Genomic DNA, 14,384 nt, shown 5'->3' with positions numbered 1-14,384 from the left:
TCCGTAGCCTGGGGGAAAAGATCAAAATTCAAAATATGGTTTCTACTGAATGTGTACAATTTTCAACCCACTGAGTTGAAAACTCCTAAGAAGAGCCATGGCAAGTCAGGGACAGTAGTCCTGGCTGGGACTTATCCAGATGGATTACATCAATAGCTCAGGTGGCAATGCCCACACGTGGATGTTTTCTAAGGAGCCGCTATGATTCTAATGCACAGCTGGGGTTGAGAGCAGTTTGCTACAGACACTCACACAGAGGTCATGCAGAGGCCAGTGGTCAGCCTGGAGCTTTATAGATGCAAGTCTGTCCAGAGGTCCAGATCTGAGGCTGAAACCAGGCAGACTCATGTGATTGCCCAGGGAAAGAAAGATGGAGAATCAGTGACAACTGAGAGCAGAACCTAAGGAAAGCCCTGTGCCAGAGAGGGAAAGGAAAGACTACGAATGAGGGAAAGAAGAAAGGAAAGACTATGAACGACTGAATCGAGACACAGGAGAAAAACCCGGAGGGGTAGTTATCTGACAGCAAAGAAACAAGACGATGTCCAGGTGGCCAGAGGAGTTAACAATGCCAGCTCCACCGAGAGACTGATTTACGATTAAGACTGAGGGCCAGGTATAGTAGGGCATACGTGTAATCCTGTTTACTTGGGAGAAAGAGATGGGAGGCTAGCCAGGCAAAAGCACAAGACTCTAACTAAAAACAAACTAAAACACAAAGGTTGCATGGCTCAATTGATAGAGCACCAAGTGCTCAGGCCCTCAGTTCAAACCCCAGTACTGCCAATAAAAAAAAGATTAGGGCTGAAAGGCTTTGATTGGACTTGACCTCTAAGAAGGCTTAGGTGGTCTTAGTGAGAAGAACATGGGACCAGGACCAGGGCAAAATGGTGGAACTGGCTGCGTTGAGCCAAGAGAGACACTGAACCTCATTCCAGCAAGTTAAGGATGCAGTTAACTTTGGGGCACAGCAGCTCCCCTGAGACCGTGAGCATGTCCTCACCACTCTGCAGGGGACATAAGAGGAATCTGGCTGATATTTATTTTATTTTTAAAGTATGGACTGCCTCATGAATTTTCACATCATCCTTGAGCAGGCGCCATGCTAATCTTCTTTGTATCATTCCACTTTCTGTATATGTGCTTCCAAAGTGAAACTGGGCTGTTATTTCTGATGCCTGCATTGAAATGGGGCTCCCCCCACGGACACAGACACACACCAGTGTTGGAGGGAAGCCAAACCCAAACGCAAAGACAGAATATGAAACCTATTTAAAACATGCCTGATTATTCTCTGAAATAGCATTGAACTCAGGGTAAAATACTCCCCTGCAGCCAGGTGGCAAGCTAAGCAAAACCAGTCATGACTTTAGCCACAAAATCAGTGTTGAGGCTGCCAAGCCTTGGAGGCCTGACTTTGTCGCCTAACAGGAAACCCATGGAGCAAAACAACCTATACTCCTCCCCCAGGATGGTTGACCACTATAAGGAAACTCAGAGAGTCTACAATGAGGGAAAACCCCACAAAACACCAAAAAAGAAACAGAAGAAGCACTCTGTGAACAGTCCAACTCTGTCAAATTTGACCAAGAATCTTGACACTCCAGGAGACTTTGAGTTTTACCTCCCCCACCAGCATCTTCAGGGCAGAGGCCAGCTTTGCAAACAGACAGGAGGAGGCAAGGACCCAGTCCAGTCTTCTCTGGCTTTCATCCTGCTTTCCTCCGGAAACTGGACCCTTCAAGAGCTATGTGCACCAGAGGGGCTGGCTGCTGGGTAGGATCAGCTGGCTTCCAGGCTTGGCCTTCTGCAACTGAGCTCTGGGAAGAACCTGGACAAATTCCACTGTCTCCTCTTGGGGTACCACTCAGCCTACATGAAAAGACAAGGTTCAAGTAGAATAGCAGCTCCCCCAGGGTGGGGGGGGGTGACTGGAAGTGGACACAAGAGGGCGCACTCTGTCTTGACCTGGGTGTGGGTTACAGGGCATATTAGGATTACAAAAATTCATTGAATAAGAAAATCAATAAACGTAATAAACCACATTAACAGAAGCAAAGACAAAAACCACTTGATCATCTCAATAGATGCAGAAAAAGCCTTTGATAAGATCCAACACCATTTCATGATAAAAGCTCTAAGAAAACTAGGAATAGAAGGAAAGTTCCTCAACATTATAAAAGCTATATATGACAAACCTACAGCCAGCATTATACTTAACGGAGAAAAATTAAAACCATTCCCTCTAAAATCAGGAACCAGACAAGGATGCCCACTATCTCCACTCCTATTCAACATAGTACTGGAATTCCTAGCCAGAGCAATTAGGCAAGAAGAAGGAATAAAAGGAATACAAATAGGTAAAGAAACTGTCAAAATATCCCTATTTGCAGACGACATGATCCTATACCTTAAAGACCCAAAAAACTCTACTCAGAAGCTTCTAGACATCATAATAGCTATAGCAAGGTAGCAGGATATAAAATCAACATAGAAAAATCATTAGCATTTCTATACACTAACAATGAGCAAACGGAAAAAGAATGTATGAAAACAATTCCATTTACAATAGCCTCAAACAAAATCAAATACCTAACAAAAGATGTGTTGTAAACCTAACAAAAGATGTGAAAGACCTCTACAAGGAAAACTATACACTTCTGAAGAAAGAGATTGAGGAAGACTATAGAAAGTGGAGAGATCTCCCATGCTCATGGATTGGTAGAATCAACATAGTAAAAATGTCGATACTCCCCAAAGTAATCTACATGTTTAATGCAATTCCCATCAAAATTCCAATGATATTCATTAAAGAGATTGAAAAATCTACCGTTTAATTTATATGGAAACACAAGAGGCCACGAATAGCCAAGGCAATACTCAGTCAAAAGAACAATGCAGGAGGTATCACAATACCTGACTTCAAACTATATTACAAAGCAATAACAATAAAAACAGCATGGTACTGGCACAAAAACAGACATGAAGACCAGTGGAACAGAATAGAGGAGCCAGATATGAAGCCACACAACTATGAGCAACTTATCTTTGACAAAGGAGCTAAAAATATACGATGGAGAAATAGCAGCCTCTTCAACAAAAACTGCTGGGAAAACTGGTTAGCAGTCTGCAAAAAACTGAAACTAGATCCATGTATATCACCCTATACCAAGATTAACTCAAAATGGATCAAGGATCTTAATATCAGACCCCAAACTCTTAAGTTGATACAAGAAAGAGTAGGAAATACTCTGGAGTTAGTAGGTATAGGTAAGAACTTTCTCAATGAAACCCCAACAGCACAGCAACTAAGAGATAGCATAGATAAATGGGACCTCATAAAACTAAAAAGCTTCTGTTCATCAAAAGAAATGGTCTCTAAACTGAAGAGAACACCCACAGAGTGGGAGAAAATATTTGCCAATTATACATCAGACAAAGGACTGATAACCAGAATATACAGGGAACTTAAAAAACTAAATTCTCCCAAAACTAATGAACCAATAAAGAAATGGGCATGTGAACTAAACAGAACTTTCTCAAAAGAAGAAATTCAAATGGCCAGAAAACACATGAAAAAATGCTCACCATCTCTAGCAATAAAGGAAATGCAAATTAAAACCACGCTAAGATTCCACCTCACCCCTGTTAGAATAGCCATCATCAGCAACACCACCAACAACAGGTGTTGGCGAGGATGCGGGGAAAAAGGAACCCTCTTACACTGTTGGTGGGAATGTAGACTAGTACAACTACTCTGGAAAAAAATTTGGAGGCTACTTAAAAAGCTAGAAATCGATCTACCATTTGATCCAGCAATACCACTCTTGGGGATATACCCAAAAGACTGTTACTCCAGAGGCACCTGCACATCCATGTTTATTGCGGCACTATTCACAATAGCCAAATTATGGAAACAGCCAAGATGCCCCAGCACTGACGAATGGATTAAGAAAATGTGGTATCTATACACAATGGAATTCTATGCAGCCATGAAGAAGAACGAAATGTTATCATTCGCTGGTAAATGGATGGAATTGGAGAACATCATTCTGAGTGAGGTTAGCCTGACCCAAAAGACCAAAAATCGTATGTTCTCCCTCATATGTGGACATTAGATCAAGGGCAAACACAACAAGGGGATTGGACTATGAGCACATGATAAAAGCGAGAGCACACAAGGGAGGGGTGAGGATAGGTAAGACACCTAAAAAACTAGCTAGCATTTGTTGCCCTTAATGCAGAGAAACTAAAGCAGATACCTTAAAGCAACTGAGGCCAATAGGAAAAGGGGAACAGGAACTAGAGAAAAGGTTAGATCAAAAAGAATTAACCTAGAAGGTAACACCCACGCACAGGAAATCAATGTGAGTCAATGCCCTGTATAGCTATCCTTATCTCAACCAGCAAAACCCCTTGTTCCTTCCTATTATTGCTTATACTCTCTCTACAACAAAATTAGAGATAAGGGCAAAATAGTTTCTGCTGGGTATTGGGGGGGGAGCGGGAGGGGGTGGAGTGGGTGGTAAGAGAGGGGGTGGGGGCAGGGGGGAGAAATGAACCAAGCCTTGTATGCACATATGAATAATAAAAGAAAAATGAAAAAAAAATTCATTGAGCCTTTAGGATCACTGCACTTTTCTGTTTTTATATTGTGCAGCAACAAAAAAAAAGTTGCTTTTTTTTTTAAGACAATGATGAGTATGCCCCATGGCTCCCTTTTGCCAAGTTCCAAAATATCACTCTGCTATTTCTCTCTCTTTCAGGCAATGGCCTGCAATTTTCCTCTTGCCCTGCAGCCACCACCATGCAATTTGCACCTCACTAATTTCCTGGCTGGGTCTTAATGCTGTCTGGTGACTACTGTACCCGCCCAGCAGCAGGGACCTGTTGCTGGTCCTGCCCAGCAGTCTGTTGAATGGGGCTTAGGAGCTGCATCTGATTGGCTGCTTGTGATCTGGAAGATCCTTCTCAGAAATTCACCTTTAAAGAACTGTATAGAGGGCAGATACTTGGGTGACGTACAATCACCATATTGCAGATTCCTCAAAACCCATGGTGTGAATGGAGCTGAGGTAGTTTTGGAGTTGTTCCCAGCAAGCAAGATGTTACATTTTGCTTAGGGGGCATTGCTTGACAAGACTGCGTGATTGACATTCCTGCTTTCCAATTTTCTGCTCACTGAAGCGTTAAAGTGGCAATCCTGGAGTCACTATAAAGCCAACAGCATGGGCTCTGAGCACTTAATAGCAATTTACAAATAAAAAGCTTTCATTAGACCTTTTTTCCTTCTCATTTGCCTTTGAGCTCAAATTGTCTTTCAAAGGGGCTTGCCAAAAATGTAACTGCAGTGGATCACCAAGTACTGTTGCAGGTGGCAATTAAAACAGCTGAGTTCTTCCCCTCCATAATGAAGGGGTAGGAGACTATTTATAAGTGCTGAGTAAACACCTCAGATTCCTTATTTATGCTTCCTCATTCTTCAGGCAGGGTGGTTTAGTGGAAAAATTCACTTTGGTTGGATGTTGGAAGAGCTAGACTCTGGTCCCGATTAGCTTTGTGACCTCAGATAACTTATTTCAACTCTTCGAGCCTTGGTTTTTAAAATCTATCAAATGAGAGGGTTAGGCTAGACAATAGTCAAGGGTCTTTGTTGTCTAATGTTCTAGAAATCCATGACGTTGTTTCATAGCTAAATATACATGGTCCACCTTATTAAATGTGTTATGGATGGTAAGAAAATATCCTGTTTACTGGGAAGTGGATATTCATTCATTAAGGAAATATTTATTTACCAAATTCTATGCAGACACACTGGTATCTCTGTGAAAGACACAACAATGAATACAACTAAGGTCTTATTCTCAAGTAACTGAATATCCAACATACATATTGGATGTGACATGTGTCTTCTTTGAACGACAATGATAGTAATAAGCACGTAAACTTGTTGAGTGAGCACGGACAGAGGGGGATCTTCCAAGTGATGCCTGGATTCCTTCATTATTTTATTTAAAAGTCATCTCTGTCAAGTTTTCAAAATCCAAATGTCTTGCCAGATTTGACACATAAACTGAATTGAGAAAATCTGCTCAGTTGAAAACATGCCAGGTGACATTTGATTAGCTGTTGATCTTAAGTTGCTCAAGGTCTCTCTGGCCATTTTAAGCTTTTCTGCGTGTGTACTTGTGAGTGTGTGTATCTACTCACATTAGATTGTGTCTTTCGTTCAAACTTCCCGCCTTACATTTCCGGTGCATCATCACTGTAAATGCTACCTGCTTGCTCTTCACACATTTAGCCATGCCCACATGCCATGGATCTGTTGTCCTGAAGTCTGTGGAGCCAGCATCTGTGGCAGTGGCACCCTTGCCAGATGTGTCCCAGTGGCTCTTGATCTGGTTAGCAGCCCATTGGCAAGGGTCCCTGCTGTGACTAGTGACATAATTTGCAGGGATCAGTGCAAAATGGAAGTGCAGGGCTCCTTGTCAGAAAGTTATTAAAAATTTCTAGGCAGCCACAGCAGCAGAGCAGTAAACTAAGAGTGAGGCCTTCCAAGGTCACACATGTGTGAAGCCAGCCCTGCCTTCTTCTTCTGGGGTCTGTGCTGCTGGCAAAGGGCACACATTATGGCAAGGGATTGCTGAAAGCCAGGAATTTTACCCAGCTGTGCTTCTAGGTAGTTCTTCCAAGGGCACCAGCTCACTGTCAGCTCAACCCCACCTCAACAGGCTGACAAAGGATGGGAAATACGAGAGGATGGCAGAGCAGAGGCACCAGGGTGGCATGTACTCTTAGCATCAGAGAATGTCTTCAGGACCATCAGAGGTCATGTCCAGTCCTTCATTTTACCAGTGAGAAAACAGAGGCTCGGAGTGATGTAGGGTGTTTCCTGTAGCACACACATAGTCACACCTAGATTCACAAAGCCTCTGGAAATGCAATTTTAAAAAGGTCATGGTGTTTTAGAATATTCTAAAGTTCTGGGAACAGTTTTTACTTCTCTTCTGGTAGAAGGTGAGGAGGGAGAGCCTAGGAGTGACACTGTGAAGTCTTCTAAGCCTGTCTTCTGTATGCTTAGACTCCTCACCTTAGTTTCTTGTCACCAGGTTGGTGGCAGCTTCTGCCCTCTCCAACATACAAAACACTTTAGCCCTCCCAGCTCCAGCCCTCTATCTTCTTGCAGTTTGGGAGGTTGACATTTTGGGTGTGAATGGGCTTCAGTCCCAGCTGACAGGAACCTTAGAGGTCTCTAGAAAGAGTTTTGAGAATTGGATGACAAGAAGGACGGAGGGCAGGTAAGGAAGTCCCCTTCCTTGGACTTAGGAGGCACATGCTCAGGGACTCTCAGGACACCAGATCTAGAAGGGATGGCAGAGTCAGGACCCAACCTCTTCACTCTGACTGGTGGCAGAACCAAAGCTGGTGGGTAACTTATCCAAAGTTACCAACCAAAGTCCATGGTTCTTGACTTCTGCCCTAACCTCCTTCTCCTTGGCTATCCTATCATCATTCTATGTACTCATGTTCTTTAAAACCTTTATCTTGGAGCTTTTTGTCCTCCTAAGGAATTTTTAATAAGGAAACAAGTACCCCAGGCAGCCTCTGCCTCCAGGGGTAAGCTGCTGTCTGCATGCACTTTGGAAGTGGACATCTTTCTTAGTGGATTCCAGGTTCCCAGAGGCAAATTTTCCTTCAGGTCACTAAAATCTCCTAGGACCTAGGCTCAGTGCTGGAGGTAAATTCTCTGTCCTTGGCTGTAGCTGAACTGGGAGGCCTCCCCTTCCTACCTCCCTGTTCCTACCCTACTCTTGGCTCCTGCCACAGACACACCACTCTCAGACACAACTTTCCTTTTATTCTGGCAGATCTGACATGAGCCCCATTAGTGCTCAGTGATTTTTCCATGTCACAATTTCCCTCCCAATATCTGCCATCCACATGCCTCCAGTGTGAACTCTCCCAAGGGCTGCAGAGCCGATGAAGGCTGCCTGACACTGGAATGCACTCACCAGGGCAGGAGAAGCAGCCCTGCACTACACAAGCCACAGGCTGTGAGCAGTCCCTGCAAGGACAATGGGACTTTTATTTCTGGCCTGCCTCAGCTGGCAGTCTCTCTCCCACTCTCTTTCTTGGTTGGGCTTTGGTTTAAAGTTACCCTTTCAGGATTAGCTTGGTGTTTTCTTTCCCATGCCACCGGGGAAGTTTCTGTTTCCGAAGTGGACAGTACACAGACAGGTCAGTCAGCCACAGGCCTTGTTGGACCACAAGCATCGGTGTTCAAAGGCCTCTCTAAATTAGCCTGACAGACAGAGGCCAGCCAAACTTGCTTCTTGCTGTGTGGAAAGGCACGTTGCACGGCAAGCTAATCTTAAAATTATTGTTTCTGTTGGGTATGTGTAATTAGAACTAAGAATCCTTCTCCCCACTGACCCCCCAAAGTTTTCACAGAAAATCCTAGAAGAGCTGCTTGTGTGGGGGGGGTGTCCGTTTAAGCAGGTCTTGCTCTTCCCTCATCATCTTTATGCCTTCACTTACCATGAATTCTGGCCACCAAAGTCATCTTCATCTCCTTTTCTCTGAAACTTAATGACAAAACAAATGAGACAATCAAAAGTTTTGCTTGGTTCCTTTTAACCCAGCTGAGAAGGGCCAGGTTGGTTTGGTTTTGTTTTTAAAGAAATAGTAAAAGCTGCAGGAAGGATGGGTGAGGACCAGAATCTCTGTGAAATCAGAGAAGCGCTCTAGGAAACCAAAGGCTCTAATACTAGATTTTCATACCTTGGGGGATTATGCCAGATTGGCATAACCTGGTCTTTAGCTATCCCCATGGCTGAGTGCCAGGTTCCCTATCAGTTTCTGCTTGGAGAAGCTGGGCCCCCATAACCAAAAAGAAATTCTCCTTAGGCTGGGTGTGGTGCGGCATGCTTGTAATCTTAACAACTCAGGAGACGGAGGTAGGAGGATCGAGATTTGAGGCCAGCCTGGGCAAAAGCATGAGACCCTATCTGAAAAACAAACTAAAAGGCAAAGGACTAGGGGCACGGCTCATGTCATAGAATACAAACTGAAGTTCTTGGGTTCAAACCCTAGTACTTTGACAAAATCTCTTACTATTACTAATACAAAGGTAATAAGAAGGGCATAAAGCAAAGAAAATGAAACAAAATACATTCCTCTCACCTTTCCTCCCCACATCCTCCTCTGGGGGAGGGGCCACGACTAAGGTATGGTGTGTATCCTTTCAAATCTCTCACGGCCAGCGATCTAGATAACTACCCCAAGGCCACATTTTTGTCACTGATGATTTTTAGCCCTTGTTTTAAAATTAACCTTATTAAGATACATTTACAAACAGTAAAATGCACCCATACAGCTCACAGCCGATGGGTTTGGGGAATTGTATGCAACCTCATGTCCACCACTACAGTCATGACCTGGAACATTTCTGTCACCCACAAATTCCCTGGAGCCTTTTGTAGAATCTTGTCTGAATGGAATCATTTAGAATGTACTCTTTTGTGTCTGGATTTTTATGAGCACAGTGCTTTTGAGATTCATTCATGTCAATGTGTGCATCTGTAGCGAAGTGTTGGTTATTTTCTTTTGGCTTAACTATTTTCTATTGGTGACTAGTGCTCCATGAATATAGACGTACCATAATTTGCTCATCCACTCTTCTGTTGCAGGACATTTGAGCTGTTTCCAGTTTAGGGGTACAATGAATTACCTGAAAAGCTGGCATATGGTTTTTCATAATCATGAAAACACAGAGCAAATCCAAATTTAGTCCAGGCCTATACTTCAGAGCTTAGTAATTACCAGGCATATTTCTAAGGCAAACATCTTTATATCCATGAGCAGTAGATAGGTCATCTAAATCTTGATTATAGTGATGACAATTATTAACATTAAATGCTGGTATGACACTTCCAATTTGCAAACTATTTTCAGACACAATCTTTGGCAGTTTAGTAAATCTGCAAGTGCCAGGCTCTTACCATGCTTTTTTGTTACCCCACCTCCTCCACCACAGTTCACAAGAAGGGATAAGGCCGATTCCACTGTGCTTAGAAGACATAAGGAACTCTAATAGCTTTATTCATAAACATTCGCCATGAGCATGCTTACACAGATCATTTAAGTCCTGATTTAGACTGAGTTCTAGGGGATTTAATACAACAGATCAGGAGGTCTGTTATATACACATCCATTAATTAAAAAGGATACATTAAAAAGAAATCTTGAAAAAAATATATATATAGCACCAAAACACAATTTGACTTATTTTGCTGACTTCGTGGTCATTTTGACGATAGAAGACATGTGCCACCCAAAAGCAAAGTCTGTGAGCCTACACGTTGAAGCCACAACATCCATACTTCCAGCCAGGAATGCAATTTTTCCCTCACTTGAATTATTCATTTCCTTTTTAATAGGTCATGTCTCATTTACCTTGATTTAAACTGGGCCAAATACAGTTATGGATTTGTTGTAGGGGAGGGAGGAGATGGCAAGAAAACAAGAGAGAACTTTATGGGAAATATGGTAGCACAGCTCTTAATATCCAAGTACACGCACATTGGGAATTATACCACGTTGTTAATTCTTATCTTATTGTGGGAAGAATGAAGGACTTTCCTATTTTATATGCTTGAAAGAACAACGAGAAGTATGCTGAAAAATACCAGTTGATGAATGGCGATTTTGAGCATGTCAGCATAAGGAAGTATTACACTGCACATTTCACCACAAGACCAAGAAGAATACTTTAAAAGCAAACTCCACTGCAATGTGAAAAATAGACTACTCTTGACATCAGTCTACAGGAAGAATAAATCACTAAACAAAGATTTTAGTGGCCTTTAAATACAACCAAAAAGAGCAGTTCCCTAAGGTGGTTAGAATATCCCTTAGAACCTTTATTTTCTTTGAGTGTCTAGATTGGTATGTATCCACAATGACCACATCCTGTTAAATGACATAGATAGAAATAAAGTACCAAGATGCAGAACAAGCTGCAATGACCAACCAAATCTTTATGAAGACATCCACACTCTTGAGATTCCAATTCTGACAGCAACTGATTAAAAAAAATCCACCCAGGATTCTCATTTTTCCTCACCACTGTATCTTTTGTGCTATAATTCCTGTTTTACTTAAAAGTTCATGAGGTAAGCTTAGCATTCAATAAATATTTGTCGAATAAATAAATATTGAGCCTAATGTAGTTTATAATGTTCTACTAACATTTTTCTTTTCTTTTCTTTCTTTCTTTGCTTTTTTGGGATCAAACCTAGGGCCTTGTGCATTCTAGGCAAGCACTCTACATCTGAGTTATATCCCGTCTTTCTGCTAATATTTTAAAATAACATTAAAGGAATAATAACTTACCACAGGCCTAATGAATAAAGATAATTTGTATCAGAGGTTAGAAAATTATCACAACCTTCAGAAATGATGAATTGTGCTGAACCTTGGTTTCTCCTCAGATAAAAACTTAATATTAAAGAAGGAAATGCAAACCCTAGCTAAGGAAAATATCTGGGAGGCCATCTCTTTCCTCCTCCTCCTTCTTCTGTAGGTACTAGGGTTTTGAACTAAGGACTTCACACTTGCTGGGCAGATACTCTATTGCTTAAGCCGTGCCTCCAGCACTTTTTGTTCTAGTTATTTTGGAGATAGAGTCTTGCTTTTTGCCCAGCCAGCCTGGACCTCTATCCTCCCATTTTATACAGGCGTGCACATCACACTCAGCTTTTTTCTGTTGAGGTAGGGACTCACTAACTTTTTTTGTGATTCTTCTGATCTCAGTCGCCTGTGTAGCTTGGCATGGCACACACATGCTACTGTGCCAGCTATTAGTTGAGATGGGGGAGGGTCTCACAAACTTTTTGCCTGGGCTGTCCTTGAACCACAATCCTCCCAATCTCAGCCTTTCAAGTAGCTAAGATTATAGGCATGAGCCAACTGCGCCCGGCTCTGGGAGGCCATTTCTTAATTCTCCATCTCTCCATACATCTGAGGGTTATGAGGCAAGGCTGAACTGGTCCTTCTTAGGCTGCTGGCTCTGTCAATCTGTCTTTCAGGTCCCTTTGGGCATGCAGAGTCAACCAACCAGGCGCACTGCACGGAGATCCAATTCAGGCCCAGTTCTGAATTGGCATGCTGACCTTGCTTGGCCCCGGGAGACTGGGTGGCCGGGTGTACAGTTCTAAGTGGGAACACCTCTGCCCAATCCTCAACCTTGCTCAAGAACTTTTTTGAGCCCTGGAGGACAGAGGCCTGGCTTGGACTGGGCATGAGCTTCTCCGAGGTCAGTTAAGCCATTTCTCAGGTCAGCCTGGTCCCCTGCATCCCTGCATATCCTTGCTGAGCACACCATGCTGCAAAGCTGTCTTCTGGCCCTGTCCTTCTGCAGTGAGTCATGTGGATGGTTAAGCAGGTGAGGTGACCACTGTACTGAACACCCACTCCCCAGTAACAGGTGACTGTATTGTTTACTGCTTGATATAAAAGGTGCTGAGCTCCTGGCACTGGTTCCTTAGCTGTGGCACAACCCACTGTGTGCTCAGTTGCCAGCTGTGCCCTTCACATCTCCCTGAGGACCAGGGGCAGGGAATCAGCTCTGTTGCTGAAGATCCTGTGGTTTGCCATGTTACAAGTAATAACCTGACTTGTGTTTTGCTAAATTATGGAGTTGTGGCAAACCAACCTGCCTTCCTGCTGTATTAGCTTCCTATTGCTGGTATAACAAATTACCAGAGACTCAGTGGCTTAAAACAACACAAATTCAGACGTCTGGAATGGTTTAAGGGGCTAAACTGAACATGATCCCTCTTCTGAAGGCTCCAGAGGAGATCTATTTCTGGAGTTTTCTAGCTTCTAAAAGCTATCTGCTTATCTTGGCTCATCATCCCTCCCTCCAGCTTCACAGCACATCACTCCAACCTTTTCTTCCAACAGCGTCTTCTTTTTCTGCATTTGACTTCGTGTCCCTCTTACGAGGGCCCTTGAGATTACATTAGACCCACCTTGCTGTCTCAAGATCCCTAATCACACCTGCCAAGTTCCTCTTTCTGGGCAAACCGACATACAAAGTTTCTTGGTATTAGGACACAGACATCTTTTGGGGGCCATTATTGCAGCCTAACACACCTTTTAGTCCTTTCCTTTGGGTTCTTGTCACTTCTTGCCATTCTCTGTGATGTTATGCTTTGATTAACACTGCTGAACCCAGTCTCTTGCACTCTGCAAGGAAGCATCCCTCTTAATGTCACCTGATGCTCTGGTAAGAGGGTACAGCATACTATCCTGGGGTCAAACCTAGAGACCTGGTGCCTCTGGAAGAAACTTCTTGAAGCCAGAGAACTTTGATCTATTTACCAATGAGCCCGATGTCTAGAACTCTGCCTTTTGGAACTAAAGAAGAGTAAACTAATGTAAATATGAAATTCCACCTTTTTTCATTTGTCAAAACATATTTTTAAACACTTAATGGAGAAAAGGTAGTGCAATCTTTCTGGAATGTATTAAAAACAATAGAAACTTTTCATATTCTTTGATGCAGAGTTGATTACACTTCCTGGAAGAGATCCTATGAAAGCAAACAGAAAGTTGACAGAGATTTATAGCTGAAGATGTCCACTGCAGCACTGACAATAGCAAAATATAGTATGACCTTCTGTCCTGTAATAGGGAGGTTTGCTTTTAAGAATTATGATACATATATTCCACTAAAAATTGCTATTGAAAACTGAGGTTATAAATTTTCTGTTACATGGATAAATATTTAAGTCAAAATTACAAGTGCAAAGATAACATCTCTGAGTTTTCATGTTGACTGGGTATTATTTTTATAATCACAAAACAAAATGTTTAAGAATTGCAGGTGTGTAGGAAGTGTCTTAAAGCAGCTAGCATCTCCCATGGCCTTCAAAATCATAAATGACTCACAGCAAAAGTCCCAGAGAACCTGAAGCTTCACATTTCTTTAAGAAGGAGCGAAAAGCAAGATATCTGGGAGGATGCTGAGAAGAGGTGTACCTGGAACACCTGGGTGTGACAAGTACCCAGAACAGAGTACTCTGAAGAAGGTCCTACCAACTTGGTGTCCTTTACTTGGGAATAGAAGTGGGAAAATGGAACACAATTACAAACAAATTGGTCACTGCATCTGTAAAGGACTCAAATTACTAAGTGCTTAAAGTAATCAATGCTATGAAGGCCATAATTATCCCAATACTGTAAACGTCTGGGGTTAAAAAACAAAATTCGACAAAACCCAGCTTGTCTGATGATCTCTTTCTGCTCCATCTCTCTGGTTACATAACAAGAAAAGGACCCGCTCAGGAATGAATTACAGTTTGCTCTGCTCAGTGTTT

At 42.6% G+C, this 14,384-nt stretch overlaps 1 non-coding gene across 1 annotated transcript; it reads right to left on the bottom strand.

Annotated features, from left to right (window-relative positions):
- Nucleotides 1-1,052: 1,052 nt before the first annotated feature.
- LOC141424423 (U6 spliceosomal RNA) lies at nucleotides 1,053-1,158 on the bottom strand. Its single transcript, XR_012449357.1, has one exon. It is a non-coding gene; the product is annotated as a U6 spliceosomal RNA (small nuclear RNA).
- Between the last annotated feature and the right edge of the window lie 13,226 nt (nucleotides 1,159-14,384).

Source organism: Castor canadensis, chromosome 6, assembly GCF_047511655.1.
Source record: "Castor canadensis chromosome 6, mCasCan1.hap1v2, whole genome shotgun sequence".
NCBI classification, from domain to species: Eukaryota; Metazoa; Chordata; class Mammalia; order Rodentia; family Castoridae; genus Castor; species Castor canadensis.
This window is presented reverse-complemented; position numbering and strand designations above follow the sequence as displayed.